The 14,162-nt window shown below is 40.6% G+C and overlaps 26 non-coding genes across 26 annotated transcripts; all 26 read left to right on the forward strand.

Annotated features, from left to right (window-relative positions):
- The first annotated feature begins 500 nt into the window (after positions 1-500).
- On the forward strand, positions 501-572 carry trnat-cgu (transfer RNA threonine (anticodon CGU)). The gene has a single exon. It is a non-coding gene; the product is annotated as a tRNA-Thr (tRNA).
- A 304-nt stretch (positions 573-876) lies between these two features.
- On the forward strand, positions 877-948 carry trnat-cgu (transfer RNA threonine (anticodon CGU)). The gene has a single exon. It is a non-coding gene; the product is annotated as a tRNA-Thr (tRNA).
- A 680-nt stretch (positions 949-1,628) lies between these two features.
- On the forward strand, positions 1,629-1,700 carry trnat-cgu (transfer RNA threonine (anticodon CGU)). Its single transcript has one exon. It is a non-coding gene; the product is annotated as a tRNA-Thr (tRNA).
- Positions 1,701-2,375: 675 nt separating this feature from the next.
- On the forward strand, positions 2,376-2,447 carry trnat-cgu (transfer RNA threonine (anticodon CGU)). The gene has a single exon. It is a non-coding gene; the product is annotated as a tRNA-Thr (tRNA).
- Positions 2,448-2,751: 304 nt separating this feature from the next.
- trnat-cgu (transfer RNA threonine (anticodon CGU)) lies at positions 2,752-2,823 on the forward strand. Its single transcript has one exon. It is a non-coding gene; the product is annotated as a tRNA-Thr (tRNA).
- Positions 2,824-3,127: 304 nt separating this feature from the next.
- On the forward strand, positions 3,128-3,199 carry trnat-cgu (transfer RNA threonine (anticodon CGU)). The gene has a single exon. It is a non-coding gene; the product is annotated as a tRNA-Thr (tRNA).
- Positions 3,200-3,498: 299 nt separating this feature from the next.
- Positions 3,499-3,570, forward strand: trnat-cgu (transfer RNA threonine (anticodon CGU)). The gene has a single exon. It is a non-coding gene; the product is annotated as a tRNA-Thr (tRNA).
- A 304-nt stretch (positions 3,571-3,874) lies between these two features.
- trnat-cgu (transfer RNA threonine (anticodon CGU)) lies at positions 3,875-3,946 on the forward strand. The gene has a single exon. It is a non-coding gene; the product is annotated as a tRNA-Thr (tRNA).
- A 680-nt stretch (positions 3,947-4,626) lies between these two features.
- On the forward strand, positions 4,627-4,698 carry trnat-cgu (transfer RNA threonine (anticodon CGU)). The gene has a single exon. It is a non-coding gene; the product is annotated as a tRNA-Thr (tRNA).
- A 304-nt stretch (positions 4,699-5,002) lies between these two features.
- Positions 5,003-5,074, forward strand: trnat-cgu (transfer RNA threonine (anticodon CGU)). The gene has a single exon. It is a non-coding gene; the product is annotated as a tRNA-Thr (tRNA).
- A 304-nt stretch (positions 5,075-5,378) lies between these two features.
- trnat-cgu (transfer RNA threonine (anticodon CGU)) lies at positions 5,379-5,450 on the forward strand. Its single transcript has one exon. It is a non-coding gene; the product is annotated as a tRNA-Thr (tRNA).
- Positions 5,451-5,754: 304 nt separating this feature from the next.
- trnat-cgu (transfer RNA threonine (anticodon CGU)) lies at positions 5,755-5,826 on the forward strand. Its single transcript has one exon. It is a non-coding gene; the product is annotated as a tRNA-Thr (tRNA).
- A 299-nt stretch (positions 5,827-6,125) lies between these two features.
- trnat-cgu (transfer RNA threonine (anticodon CGU)) lies at positions 6,126-6,197 on the forward strand. Its single transcript has one exon. It is a non-coding gene; the product is annotated as a tRNA-Thr (tRNA).
- A 680-nt stretch (positions 6,198-6,877) lies between these two features.
- Positions 6,878-6,949, forward strand: trnat-cgu (transfer RNA threonine (anticodon CGU)). The gene has a single exon. It is a non-coding gene; the product is annotated as a tRNA-Thr (tRNA).
- Positions 6,950-7,253: 304 nt separating this feature from the next.
- Positions 7,254-7,325, forward strand: trnat-cgu (transfer RNA threonine (anticodon CGU)). The gene has a single exon. It is a non-coding gene; the product is annotated as a tRNA-Thr (tRNA).
- A 304-nt stretch (positions 7,326-7,629) lies between these two features.
- Positions 7,630-7,701, forward strand: trnat-cgu (transfer RNA threonine (anticodon CGU)). Its single transcript has one exon. It is a non-coding gene; the product is annotated as a tRNA-Thr (tRNA).
- A 304-nt stretch (positions 7,702-8,005) lies between these two features.
- trnat-cgu (transfer RNA threonine (anticodon CGU)) lies at positions 8,006-8,077 on the forward strand. Its single transcript has one exon. It is a non-coding gene; the product is annotated as a tRNA-Thr (tRNA).
- Positions 8,078-8,376: 299 nt separating this feature from the next.
- On the forward strand, positions 8,377-8,448 carry trnat-cgu (transfer RNA threonine (anticodon CGU)). Its single transcript has one exon. It is a non-coding gene; the product is annotated as a tRNA-Thr (tRNA).
- Positions 8,449-9,128: 680 nt separating this feature from the next.
- On the forward strand, positions 9,129-9,200 carry trnat-cgu (transfer RNA threonine (anticodon CGU)). The gene has a single exon. It is a non-coding gene; the product is annotated as a tRNA-Thr (tRNA).
- Positions 9,201-10,028: 828 nt separating this feature from the next.
- On the forward strand, positions 10,029-10,100 carry trnat-cgu (transfer RNA threonine (anticodon CGU)). The gene has a single exon. It is a non-coding gene; the product is annotated as a tRNA-Thr (tRNA).
- A 304-nt stretch (positions 10,101-10,404) lies between these two features.
- trnat-cgu (transfer RNA threonine (anticodon CGU)) lies at positions 10,405-10,476 on the forward strand. The gene has a single exon. It is a non-coding gene; the product is annotated as a tRNA-Thr (tRNA).
- A 670-nt stretch (positions 10,477-11,146) lies between these two features.
- Positions 11,147-11,218, forward strand: trnat-cgu (transfer RNA threonine (anticodon CGU)). Its single transcript has one exon. It is a non-coding gene; the product is annotated as a tRNA-Thr (tRNA).
- Positions 11,219-11,522: 304 nt separating this feature from the next.
- Positions 11,523-11,594, forward strand: trnat-cgu (transfer RNA threonine (anticodon CGU)). Its single transcript has one exon. It is a non-coding gene; the product is annotated as a tRNA-Thr (tRNA).
- A 675-nt stretch (positions 11,595-12,269) lies between these two features.
- On the forward strand, positions 12,270-12,341 carry trnat-cgu (transfer RNA threonine (anticodon CGU)). The gene has a single exon. It is a non-coding gene; the product is annotated as a tRNA-Thr (tRNA).
- A 304-nt stretch (positions 12,342-12,645) lies between these two features.
- trnat-cgu (transfer RNA threonine (anticodon CGU)) lies at positions 12,646-12,717 on the forward strand. The gene has a single exon. It is a non-coding gene; the product is annotated as a tRNA-Thr (tRNA).
- A 1,204-nt stretch (positions 12,718-13,921) lies between these two features.
- Positions 13,922-13,993, forward strand: trnat-cgu (transfer RNA threonine (anticodon CGU)). Its single transcript has one exon. It is a non-coding gene; the product is annotated as a tRNA-Thr (tRNA).
- The last annotated feature ends 169 nt before the right edge of the window (positions 13,994-14,162 follow it).

Raw genomic sequence — 14,162 nt, forward strand, 5'->3', positions numbered from 1 at the left:
CTTTAGTCCAAGCATGGGAATACTCTTACAGTAACAATACTGTGAAGGAAGACATACCGAACCTCAATAAACCAGAAAATGAAAAGTTAAACTTTTTTTCAAGATTGGTTTGGGTAAAATCTGAGGCGTGGTGGCCAAGTGGTAAGGCGTCGGTCTCGTAAATCGAACATCATGGGTTCAAACCACATTCACGCCTAGCAAGGTCTCGTTGAAATGTCAAGGGATTTACAGAATATCCATATAGTTACATAGGGGAATGGACATTTGATGGCATGAACTCCGGCAAGGAAAAACCTTCCCTAGCAAGGTCTCTGTGAAATGGAATGTAATTTACAGAATGTCATAATCTTTACATTGTGGGATGGACGTTTGTTTTCTTTAGTCCAAGCATGGGAATACTCTTACAGTAACAATACTGTGAATGAAGACATACCGAACCTCAATAAACCAGAAAATGAAAAGTTAAACTTTTTTTCAAGATTGGTTTGGGAAAAATCTGAGGCGTGGTGGCCAAGTGGTAAGGCGTCGGTCTCGTAAACCGAAGATCATGGGTTCAAACCCCATTCACGCCTAGCAAGGTCTCGATGAAAAGTCAAGGGATTTACAGAATATCCATATAGTTACATAGGGGAATGGACATTTGATGGCATGAACTCCGGCAAGGAAAAACCTTGCCTAGCAAGGTCTCTGTGAAATGCAATGTAATTTACAGAATGTCATAATCTTGACATTGTGGGTTGGACGTTTGTTTTCTTTAGTCCAAGCATGGGAATACTCTTACAGTAACAATACTGTGAAGGAAGACATACCGAACCTCAATAAACCAGAAAATGAAAAGTTAAACTTTTTTTCAAGATTGGTTTGGGTAAAATCTGAGGCGTGGTGGCCAAGTGGTAAGGCGTCGGTCTCGTAAATCGAAGATCATGGGTTCAAACCCCATTCACGCCTAGCAAGGTCTCGATGAAATGTCAAGGGATGTACAGTATATCCTTATAGTTACATAGGGGAATGGACATTTTATGGCATGAACTCCGGCAAGGAAAAACCTTGCCTAGCAAGGTCTCTGTGAAATGGAATGTAATTTACAGAATGTCATAATCTTTACATTGTGGGATGGACGTTTGTTTTCTTTAGTCCAAGCATGGGAATACTCTTACAGTAACAATACTGTGAATGAAGACATACCGAACCTCAATAAACCAGAAAATGAAAAGTTAAACTTTTTTTCAAGATTGGTTTGGGAAAAAGCTGAGGCGTGGTGGCCAAGTGGTAAGGTGTCGTTCTCGTAAACTGAAGATCATGGGTTCAAACCCCATTCACGCCTAACAAGGTCTCGATGAAATGTCAAGGGATGTACAGTATATCCTTATAGTTACATAGGGGAATGGACATTTGATGGCATGAACTCCGGCAAGGAAAAACCTTGCCTAGCAAGGTCTCTGTGAAATGGAATGTAATTTACAGGATGTCATAATCTTTACATTGTGGGATGGACGTTTGTTTTCTTTAGTCCAAGCATGGGAATACTCTTACAGTAACAATACTGTGAATGAAGACATACCGAACCTCAATAAACCAGAAAATGAAAAGTTAAACTTTTTTTCAAGATTGGTTTGGGAAAAATCTGAGGCGTGGTGGCCAAGTGGTAAGGCGTCGGTCTCGTAAACCGAAGATCATGGGTTCAAACCCCATTCACGCCTAGCAAGTTCTCGATGAAATGTCAAGGGATTTACAGAATATCCATATAGTTACATAGGGGAATGGACATTTGATGGCATGAACTCCGGCAAGGAAAAACCTTGCCTAGCAAGGTCTCTGTGCAATGTAATTTACAGAATGTCATAATCTTTACATTGTGGGATGGACGTTTATTTTCTTTAGTCCAAGCATGGGAATACTCTTACAGTAACAATACTGTGAAGGAAGACATACCGAACCTCAATAAACCAGAAAATGAAAAGTTAAACTTTTTTTCAAGATTGGTTTGGGTAAAATCTGAGGCGTGGTGGCCAAGTGGTAAGGCGTCGGTCTCGTAAATCGAACATCATGGGTTCAAACCACATTCACGCCTAGCAAGGTCTCGTTGAAATGTCAAGGGATTTACAGAATATCCATATAGTTACATAGGGGAATGGACATTTGATGGCATGAACTCCGGCAAGGAAAAACCTTGCCTAGCAAGGTCTCTGTGAAATGGAATGTAATTTACAGAATGTCATAATCTTTACATTGTGGGATGGACGTTTGTTTTCTTTAGTCCAAGCATGGGAATACTCTTACAGTAACAATACTGTGAATGAAGACATACCGAACCTCAATAAACCAGAAAATGAAAAGTTAAACTTTTTTTCAAGATTGGTTTGGGAAAAATCTGAGGCGTGGTGGCCAAGTGGTAAGGCGTCGGTCTCGTAAACCGAAGATCATGGGTTCAAACCCCATTCACGCCTAGCAAGGTCTCGATGAAAAGTCAAGGGATTTACAGAATATCCATATAGTTACATAGGGGAATGGACATTTGATGGCATGAACTCCGGCAAGGAAAAACCTTGCCTAGCAAGGTCTCTGTGAAATGCAATGTAATTTACAGAATGTCATAATCTTGACATTGTGGGTTGGACGTTTGTTTTCTTTAGTCCAAGCATGGGAATACTCTTACAGTAACAATACTGTGAAGGAAGACATACCGAACCTCAATAAACCAGAAAATGAAAAGTTAAACTTTTTTTCAAGATTGGTTTGGGTAAAATCTGAGGCGTGGTGGCCAAGTGGTAAGGCGTCGGTCTCGTAAACCGAAGATCATGGGTTCAAACCCCATTCACGCCTAGCAAGGTCTCGATGAAATGTCAAGGGATGTACAGAATATCCCTATAGTTACATAGGGGAATGGACATTTGATGGCATGAACTCCGGCAAGGAAAAACCTTGCCTAGCAAGGTCTCTGTGAAATGGAATGTAATTTACAGAATGTCATAATCTTTACATTGTGGGATGGACGTTTGTTTTCTTTAGTCCAAGCATGGGAATACTCTTACAGTAACAATACTGTGAAGGAAGACACACCGAACCTCAATAAACCAGAAAATGAAAAGTTAAACTTTTTTTCAAGATTGGTTTGTTTAAAATCGGAGGCGTGGTGGCCAAGTGGTAAGGCGTCGGTCTCGTAAACCGAAGATCATGGGTTCAAACCCCATTCACGCCCAGCAAGTTCTCGATGAAATGTCAAGGGATTTACAGAATATCCATATAGTTACATAGGGGAATGGACATTTGATGGCATGAACTCCGGCAAGGAAAAACCTTGCCTAGCAAGGTCTCTGTGCAATGTAATTTACAGAATGTCATAATCTTTACATTGTGGGATGGACGTTTGTTTTCTTTAGTCCAAGCATGGGAATACTCTTACAGTAACAATACTGTGAAGGAAGACATACCGAACCTCAATAAACCAGAAAATGAAAAGTTAAACTTTTTTTCAAGATTGGTTTGGGTAAAATCTGAGGCGTGGTGGCCAAGTGGTAAGGCGTCGGTCTCGTAAATCGAAGATCATGGGTTCAAACCCCATTCACGCCTAGCAAGGTCTCGATGAAATGTCAAGGGATGTACAGTATATCCTTATAGTTACATAGGGGAATGGACATTTTATGGCATGAACTCCGGCAAGGAAAAACCTTGCCTAGCAAGGTCTCTGTGAAATGGAATGTAATTTACAGAATGTCATAATCTTTACATTGTGGGATGGACGTTTGTTTTCTTTAGTCCAAGCATGGGAATACTCTTACAGTAACAATACTGTGAATGAAGACATACCGAACCTCAATAAACCAGAAAATGAAAAGTTAAACTTTTTTTCAAGATTGGTTTGGGAAAAAGCTGAGGCGTGGTGGCCAAGTGGTAAGGTGTCGTTCTCGTAAACCGAAGATCATGGGTTCAAACCCCATTCACGCCTAACAAGGTCTCGATGAAATGTCAAGGGATGTACAGTATATCCTTATAGTTACATAGGGGAATGGACATTTGATGGCATGAACTCCGGCAAGGAAAAACCTTGCCTAGCAAGGTCTCTGTGAAATGGAATGTAATTTACAGGATGTCATAATCTTTACATTGTGGGATGGACGTTTGTTTTCTTTAGTCCAAGCATGGGAATACTCTTACAGTAACAATACTGTGAATGAAGACATACCGAACCTCAATATACCAGAAAATGAAAAGTTAAACTTTTTTTCAAGATTGGTTTGGGAAAAATCTGAGGCGTGGTGGCCAAGTGGTAAGGCGTCGGTCTCGTAAATCGAACATCATGGGTTCAATCCACATTCACGCCTAGCAAGGTCTCGTTGAAATGTCAAGGGATTTACAGAATATCCATATAGTTACATAGGGGAATGGACATTTGATGGCATGAACTCCGGCAAGGAAAAACCTTGCCTAGCAAGGTCTCTGTGAAATGGAATGTAATTTACAGAATGTCATAATCTTTACATTGTGGGATGGACGTTTGTTTTCTTTAGTCCAAGCATGGGAATACTCTTACAGTAACAATACTGTGAATGAAGACATACCGAACCTCAATAAACCAGAAAATGAAAAGTTAAACTTTTTTTCAAGATTGGTTTGGGAAAAATCTGAGGCGTGGTGGCCAAGTGGTAAGGCGTCGGTCTCGTAAACCGAAGATCATGGGTTCAAACCCCATTCACGCCTAGCAAGGTCTCGATGAAAAGTCAAGGGATTTACAGAATATCCATATAGTTACATAGGGGAATGGACATTTGATGGCATGAACTCCGGCAAGGAAAAACCTTGCCTAGCAAGGTCTCTGTGAAATGCAATGTAATTTACAGAATGTCATAATCTTGACATTGTGGGTTGGACGTTTGTTTTCTTTAGTCCAAGCATGGGAATACTCTTACAGTAACAATACTGTGAAGGAAGACATACCGAACCTCAATAAACCAGAAAATGAAAAGTTAAACTTTTTTTCAAGATTGGTTTGGGTAAAATCTGAGGCGTGGTGGCCAAGTGGTAAGGCGTCGGTCTCGTAAACCGAAGATCATGGGTTCAAACCCCATTCACGCCTAGCAAGGTCTCGATGAAATGTCAAGGGATGTACAGAATATCCCTATAGTTACATAGGGGAATGGACATTTGATGGCATGAACTCCGGCAAGGAAAAACCTTGCCTAGCAAGGTCTCTGTGAAATGGAATGTAATTTACAGAATGTCATAATCTTTACATTGTGGGATGGACGTTTGTTTTCTTTAGTCCAAGCATGGGAATACTCTTACAGTAACAATACTGTGAAGGAAGACATACCGAACCTCAATAAACCAGAAAATGAAAAGTTAAACTTTTTTTCAAGATTGGTTTGGGTAAAATCTGAGGCGTGGTGGCCAAGTGGTAAGGCGTCGGTCTCGTAAACCGAAGATCATGGGTTCAAACCCCATTCACGCCTAACAAGGTCTCGATGAAATGTCAAGGGATGTACAGTATATCCTTATAGTTACATAGGGGAATGGACATTTGATAGCATGAACTCCGGCAAGGAAAAACCTTGCCTAGCAAGGTCTCTGTGAAATGGAATGTAATTTACAGAATGTCATAATCTTTACATTGTGGGATGGACGTTTGTTTTCTTTAGTCCAAGCATGGGAATACTCTTACAGTAACAATACTGTGAAGGAAGACACACCGAACCTCAATAAACCAGAAAATGAAAAGTTAAACTTTTTTTCAAGATTGGTTTGTTTAAAATCGGAGGCGTGGTGGCCAAGTGGTAAGGCGTCGGTCTCGTAAACCGAAGATCATGGGTTCAAACCCCATTCACGCCTAGCAAGTTCTCGATGAAATGTCAAGGGATTTACAGAATATCCATATAGTTACATAGGGGAATGGACATTTGATGGCATGAACTCCGGCAAGGAAAAACCTTGCCTAGCAAGGTCTCTGTGCAATGTAATTTACAGAATGTCATAATCTTTACATTGTGGGATGGACGTTTGTTTTCTTTAGTCCAAGCATGGGAATACTCTTACAGTAACAATACTGTGAAGGAAGACATACCGAACCTCAATAAACCAGAAAATGAAAAGTTAAACTTTTTTTCAAGATTGGTTTGGGTAAAATCTGAGGCGTGGTGGCCAAGTGGTAAGGCGTCGGTCTCGTAAATCGAAGATCATGGGTTCAAACCCCATTCACGCCTAGCAAGGTCTCGATGAAATGTCAAGGGATGTACAGTATATCCTTATAGTTACATAGGGGAATGGACATTTTATGGCATGAACTCCGGCAAGGAAAAACCTTGCCTAGCAAGGTCTCTGTGAAATGGAATGTAATTTACAGAATGTCATAATCTTTACATTGTGGGATGGACGTTTGTTTTCTTTAGTCCAAGCATGGGAATACTCTTACAGTAACAATACTGTGAATGAAGACATACCGAACCTCAATAAACCAGAAAATGAAAAGTTAAACTTTTTTTCAAGATTGGTTTGGGAAAAAGCTGAGGCGTGGTGGCCAAGTGGTAAGGTGTCGTTCTCGTAAACCGAAGATCATGGGTTCAAACCCCATTCACGCCTAACAAGGTCTCGATGAAATGTCAAGGGATGTACAGTATATCCTTATAGTTACATAGGGGAATGGACATTTGATGGCATGAACTCCGGCAAGGAAAAACCTTGCCTAGCAAGGTCTCTGTGAAATGGAATGTAATTTACAGGATGTCAAAATCTTTACATTGTGGGATGGACGTTTGTTTTCTTTAGTCCAAGCATGGGAATACTCTTACAGTAACAATACTGTGAATGAAGACATACCGAACCTCAATAAACCAGAAAATGAAAAGTTAAACTTTTTTTCAAGATTGGTTTGGGAAAAATCTGAGGCGTGGTGGCCAAGTGGTAAGGCGTCGGTCTCGTAAACCGAAGATCATGGGTTCAAACCCCATTCACGCCTAGCAAGGTCTCGATGAAATGTCAAGGGATGTACAGAATATCCCTATAGTTACATAGGGGAATGGACATTTGATGGCATGAACTCCGGCAAGGAAAAACCTTGCCTAGCAAGGTCTCTGTGAAATGGAATGTAATTTACAGAATGTCATAATCTTTACATTGTGGGATGGACGTTTGTTTTCTTTAGTCCAAGCATGGGAATACTCTTACAGTAACAATACTGTGAATGAAGACATACCGAACCTCAATAAACCAGAAAATGAAAAGTTAAACTTTTTTTCAAGATTGGTTTGGGAAAAATCTGAGGCGTGGTGGCCAAGTGGTAAGGCGTCGGTCTCGTAAACCGAAGATCATGGGTTCAAACCCCATTCACGCCTAGCAAGGTCTCGATGAAAAGTCAAGGGATTTACAGAATATCCATATAGTTACATAGGGGAATGGACATTTGATGGCATGAACTCCGGCAAGGAAAAACCTTGCCTAGCAAGGTCTCTGTGAAATGCAATGTAATTTACAGAATGTCATAATCTTGACATTGTGGGTTGGACGTTTGTTTTCTTTAGTCCAAGCATGGGAATACTCTTACAGTAACAATACTGTGAAGGAAGACATACCGAACCTCAATAAACCAGAAAATGAAAAGTTAAACTTTTTTTCAAGATTGGTTTGGGTAAAATCTGAGGCGTGGTGGCCAAGTGGTAAGGCGTCGGTCTCGTAAACGGAAGATCATGGGTTCAAACCCCATTCACGCCTAGCAAGGTCTCGATGAAATGTCAAGGGATGTACAGAATATCCCTATAGTTACATAGGGGAATGGACATTTGATGGCATGAACTCCGGCAAGGAAAAACCTTGCCTAGCAAGGTCTCTGTGAAATGGAATGTAATTTACAGAATGTCATAATCTTTACATTGTGGGATGGACGTTTGTTTTCTTTAGTCCAAGCATGGGAATACTCTTACAGTAACAATACTGTGAAGGAAGACACACCGAACCTCAATAAACCAGAAAATGAAAAGTTAAACTTTTTTTCAAGATTGGTTTGTTTAAAATCGGAGGCGTGGTGGCCAAGTGGTAAGGCGTCGGTCTCGTAAACCGAAGATCATGGGTTCAAACCCCATTCACGCCTAGCAAGTTCTCGATGAAATGTCAAGGGATTTACAGAATATCCATATAGTTACATAGGGGAATGGACATTTGATGGCATGAACTCCGGCAAGGAAAAACCTTGCCTAGCAAGGTCTCTGTGCAATGTAATTTACAGAATGTCATAATCTTTACATTGTGGGATGGACGTTTGTTTTCTTTAGTCCAAGCATGGGAATACTCTTACAGTAACAATACTGTGAAGGAAGACATACCGAACCTCAATAAACCAGAATATGAAAAGTTAAACTTTTTTTCAAGATTGGTTTGGGTAAAATCTGAGGCGTGGTGGCCAAGTGGTAAGGCGTCGGTCTCGTAAATCGAAGATCATGGGTTCAAACCCCATTCACGCCTAGCAAGGTCTCGATGAAATGTCAAGGGATGTACAGTATATCCTTATAGTTACATAGGGGAATGGACATTTTATGGCATGAACTCCGGCAAGGAAAAACCTTGCCTAGCAAGGTCTCTGTGAAATGGAATGTAATTTACAGAATGTCATAATCTTTACATTGTGGGATGGACGTTTGTTTTCTTTAGTCCAAGCATGGGAATACTCTTACAGTAACAATACTGTGAATGAAGACATACCGAACCTCAATAAACCAGAAAATGAAAAGTTAAACTTTTTTTCAAGATTGGTTTGGGAAAAAGCTGAGGCGTGGTGGCCAAGTGGTAAGGTGTCGTTCTCGTAAACCGAAGATCATGGGTTCAAACCCCATTCACGCCTAACAAGGTCTCGATGAAATGTCAAGGGATGTACAGTATATCCTTATAGTTACATAGGGGAATGGACATTTGATGGCATGAACTCCGGCAAGGAAAAACCTTGCCTAGCAAGGTCTCTGTGAAATGGAATGTAATTTACAGGATGTCATAATCTTTACATTGTGGGATGGACGTTTGTTTTCTTTAGTCCAAGCATGGGAATACTCTTACAGTAACAATACTGTGAATGAAGACATACCGAACCTCAATAAACCAGAAAATGAAAAGTTAAACTTTTTTTCAAGATTGGTTTGGGAAAAATCGGAGGAGTGGTGGCCAAGTGGTAAGGCGTCGGTCTCGTAAACCGAAGATCATGGGTTCAAACCCCATTCACGCCTAGCAAGGTCTCGATGAAAAGTCAAGGGATTTACAGAATATCCAATTAGTTACATAGGGGAATGGACATTTGATGGCATGAACTCCGGCGAGGAAAAACCTTGCCTAGCAAGGTCTCTGTGAAAGGCAATGTAATTTACAGAATGTCATTATCTTTACATTGTGGGATGGACGTTTGTTTTCTTTAGACCAAGCATGGGAATACACTTACAGTAACAATACTGTGAAGGAAGACATACCGAACCTCAATAAACCAGAAAATGAAAAGTTAAACTTTTTTTCAAGATTGGTTTGGGTCATTTCTGAGGCGTGGTGGCCAAGTGGTAAGGCGTCGGTCTAAAAACCGAAGATCATGGGTTCAAACCACATTCACGCCTAGCAAGATCTCGATGAAATGTAATGGGATATACAGAATATCCATATAGTTACATAGGGGAATGGACATTTGATGCCATAAACTCCGGCAAGGAAAAACCATGACAGTAGCAATACTGTGATTGAAGACACTCAGTACTTCAATAATTATTAACATAATTTCGTGAAGAGCACACATTCAAATTCATGAAGCATGATGGCCAGGGGGGTCAGTATCGTGAACAGAAGACCATTGAATCAAACCCCATCCATGCCTAGCAAGGTCTCTGTGAAATGTAATGCAATTGACAGAATGTCAATATCTTTACATTGTGGGATGGACGTTTGTTTTCTTTAGTCCAAGCTTGGGAATACTCTTACAGTAACAATACTGTGAAGGAAGACATACCGAACCTCAATAAACCAGAAAATGAAAAGTTAAACTTTTTTTCAAGATTGGTTTGGGTAATTTCTGAGGCGTGGCGGCCAAGTGGTAAGGCGTCGGTCTCGTAAACCGAAGATCATGGGTTCAAACCCCATTCACGCCTAGCAAGGTCTCGATGAAATGTCAAGGGATGTACAGAATATCCCTATAGTTACATAGGGGAATGGACATTTGATGGCATGAACTCCGGCAAGGAAAAACCTTGCCTAGCAAGGTCTCTGTGAAATGGAATGTAATTTACAGAATGTCATAATCTTTACATTGTGGGATGGACGTTTATTTTCTTTAGTCCAAGCATGGGAATACTCTTACAGTAACAATACTGTGAAGGAAGACACACCGAACCTCAATAAACCAGAAAATGAAAAGTTAAACTTTTTTTCAAGATTGGTTTGTTTAAAATCGGAGGCGTGGTGGCCAAGTGGTAAGGCGTCGGTCTCGTAAACCGACGATCATGGGTTCATACCCCATTCACGCCTAGCAAGTTCTCGATGAAATGTCAAGGGATTTACAGAATATCCATATAGTTACATAGGGGAATGGACATTTGATGGCATGAACTCCGGCAAGGAAAAAACTTGCCTAGCAAGGTCTCTGTGCAATGTAATTTACAGAATGTCATAATCTTTACATTGTGGGATGGACGTTTGTTTTCTTTAGTCCAAGCATGGGAATACTCTTACAGTAACAATACTGTGAAGGAAGACATACCGAACCTCAATAAACCAGAAAATGAAAAGTTAAACTTTTTTTCAAGATTGGTTTGGGTAAAATCTGAGGCGTGGTGCCCAAGTGGTAAGGCGTCGGTCTCGTAAATCGAAGATCATGGGTTCAAACCCCATTCACGCCTAGCAAGGTCTCGATGAAATGTCAAGGGATGTAAAGTATATCCTTATAGTTACATAGGGGAATGGACATTTGATGGCATGAACTCCGGCAAGGAAAAACCTTGCCTAGCAAGGTCTCTGTGCAATGTAATTTACAGAATGTCATAATCTTTACATTGTGGGATGGACGTTTGTTTTCTTTAGTCCAAGCATGGGAATACTCTTACAGTAACAATACTGTGAAGGAAGACATACCGAACCTCAATAAACCAGAAAATGAAAAGTTAAACTTTTTTTCAAGATTGGTTTGGGAAAAATCTGAGGCGTGGTGGCCAAGTGGTAAGGTGTCGGTCTCGTAAACCGAAGATCATGGGTTCAAACCCCATTCACGCCTAGCAAGGTCTCGATGAAAAGTCAAGGGCTTTACAGAATATCCATATAGTTACATAGGGGAATGGACATTTGATGGCATGAACTCCGGCAAGGAAAAACCTTGCCTAGCAAGGTCTCTGTGAAATGCAATTTAATTTACAGAATGTCATAATCTTGACATTGTGGGTTGGACGTTTGTTTTCTTTAGTCCAAGCATGGGAATACTCTTACAGTAACAATACTGTGAAGGAAGACACACCGAACCTCAATAAACCAGAAAATGAAAAGTTAAACTTTTTTTCAAGATTGGTTTGGGCAAAATCGGAGGCGTGGTGGCCAAGTGGTAAGGCGTCGGTCTCGTAAACCGAAAATCATGGGTTCAAACCCCATTCACGCCTAGCAAGGTCTCGATGAAATGTCAATGGATTTACAGAATGTCATTATAGTTACATAGGGGAATGGACATTTGATGGCATGAACTCCGGCAAGGAAAAACATTGCCTAGCAAGGTCTCTGTGAAATGGAATGTAATTGACAGAATGTCATAATCTTTATATTGTGGGATGGACGTTTGTTTTCTTTAGTCCAAGCATTGGAATTCTCTTACAGTAACAATACTGTGATGGAAGACATACCGAACCTCAATAAACCAGAAAATGAAAAGTTAAACTTTTTTTCAAGATTGGTTTGGGTAAATTCTGAGGCGTGGTGCCCAAGTGGTAAGGCGTCGGTCTCGTAAATCGAAGATCATGGGTTCAAACCCCATTCACGCCTAGCAAGGTCTCGATGAAATGTCAAGGGATGTAAAGTATATCCTTATAGTTACATAGGGGAATGGACATTTGATGGCATGAACTCCGGCAAGGAAAAACCTTGCCTAGCAAGGTCTCTGTGCAATGTAATTTACAGAATGTCATAATCTTTACATTGTGGGATGGACGTTTGTTTTCTTTAGTCCAAGCATGGGAATACTCTTACAGTAACAATACTGTGAAGGAAGACATACCGAACCTCAATAAACCAGAAAATGAAAAGTTAAACTTTTTTTCAAGATTGGTTTGGGAAAAATCTGAGGCGTGGTGGCCAAGTGGTAAGGTGTCGGTCTCGTAAACCGAAGATCATGGGTTCAAACCCCATTCACGCCTAGCAAGGTCTCGATGAAAAGTCAAGGGCTTTACAGAATATCCATATAGTTACATAGGGGAATGGACATTTGATGGCATGAACTCCGGCAAGGAAAAACCTTGCCTAGCAAGGTCTCTGTGAAATGCAATTTAATTTACAGAATGTCATAATCTTGACATTGTGGGTTGGACGTTTGTTTTCTTTAGTCCAAGCATGGGAATACTCTTACAGTAACAATACTGTGAAGGAAGACACACCGAACCTCAATAAACCAGAAAATGAAAAGTTAAACTTTTTTTCAAGATTGGTTTGGGCAAAATCGGAGGCGTGGTGGCCAAGTGGTAAGGCGTCGGTCTCGTAAACCGAAAATCATGGGTTCAAACCCCATTCACGCCTAGCAAGGTCTCGATGAAATGTCAATGGATTTACAGAATGTCATTATAGTTACATAGGGGAATGGACATTTGATGGCATGAACTCCGGCAAGGAAAAACATTGCCTAGCAAGGTCTCTGTGAAATGGAATGTAATTGACAGAATGTCATAATCTTTATATTGTGGGATGGACGTTTGTTTTCTTTAGTCCAAGCATTGGAATTCTCTTACAGTAACAATACTGTGATGGAAGACATACCGAACCTCAATAAACCAGAAAATGAAAAGTTAAACTTTTTTTCAAGATTGGTTTGGGTATTATCTGAGGCGTGGTGGCCATGTGGTAAGGCGTCGGTCTCGTAAACCGAAGATCATGGGTTCAAACCACATTCACGCCTAGCAAGGTCTCGATGAAATGTCAAGGGATTTACAGAATATCCAATTAGTTACATAGGGGAATGGACATTTGATGGCATGAACTCCGGCGAGGAAAAACCTTGCCTAGCAAGGTCTCTGTGAAAGGCAATGTAATTTACAGAATGTCATTATCTTTACATTGTGGGATGGACGTTTGTTTTCTTTAGACCAAGCATGGGAATACACTTACAGTAACAATACTGTGAAGGAAGACATACCGAACCTCAATAAACCAGAAAATGAAAAGTTAAACTTTTTTTCAAGATTGGTTTGGGTCATTTCTGAGGCGTGGTGGCCAAGTGGTAAGGCGTCGGTCTAAAAACCGAAGATCATGGGTTCAAACCACATTCACGCCTAGCAAGATCTCGATGAAATGTTATGGGATATACAGAATATCCATATAGTTACATAGGGGAATGGGGATTTGATGCCATCAACTCCGACAAGGAAAAACCATGACAGTAGCAATACTGTGATTGAAGACTCTCAGAACTTCAATAATTAAGAACATAATTTTGTGAAGAGCACACATTCAAATTCATGAGGCATGATGGCCAAGGGGGTCAGTATCGTGAACAGAAGACCATTGAATCAAACCCCATCCATGCCTAGCAAGGTCTCTGTGAAATGTAATGCAATTGACAGAATGTCAATATCTTTACATTGTGGGATGGACGTTTGTTTTCTTTAGTCCAAGCATGGGAATACTCTGACAGTAACAATACTGTGAAGGAAGACATACCGAACCTCAATAAACCAGAAAATGAAAAGTTAAACTTTTTTTCAAGATTGGTTTGGGTAAAGTCTGAGGCGTGGTGGCCAAGTGGTAAGGTGTCGGTCTCGTAAACCGAAGATCATGGGTCCAAACCCCATTCACGCCTAGCAAGGTCTCGATGAAATGTCAAGGGATTTACAGAATATCCATATAGTTACATAGGGGAATGGACATTTGATGGCATGAACTCCGGCAAGGAAAAACCTTGCCTAGCAAGGTCTCTGTGAAATGTAATGCAATTGACAGAATGTCAATATCTTTACATTGTGGGATGG

The sequence above is a fragment of the Gadus macrocephalus genome, chromosome 10, assembly GCF_031168955.1.
Source record: "Gadus macrocephalus chromosome 10, ASM3116895v1".
In the NCBI taxonomy this organism is placed as follows: Eukaryota; Metazoa; Chordata; class Actinopteri; order Gadiformes; family Gadidae; genus Gadus; species Gadus macrocephalus.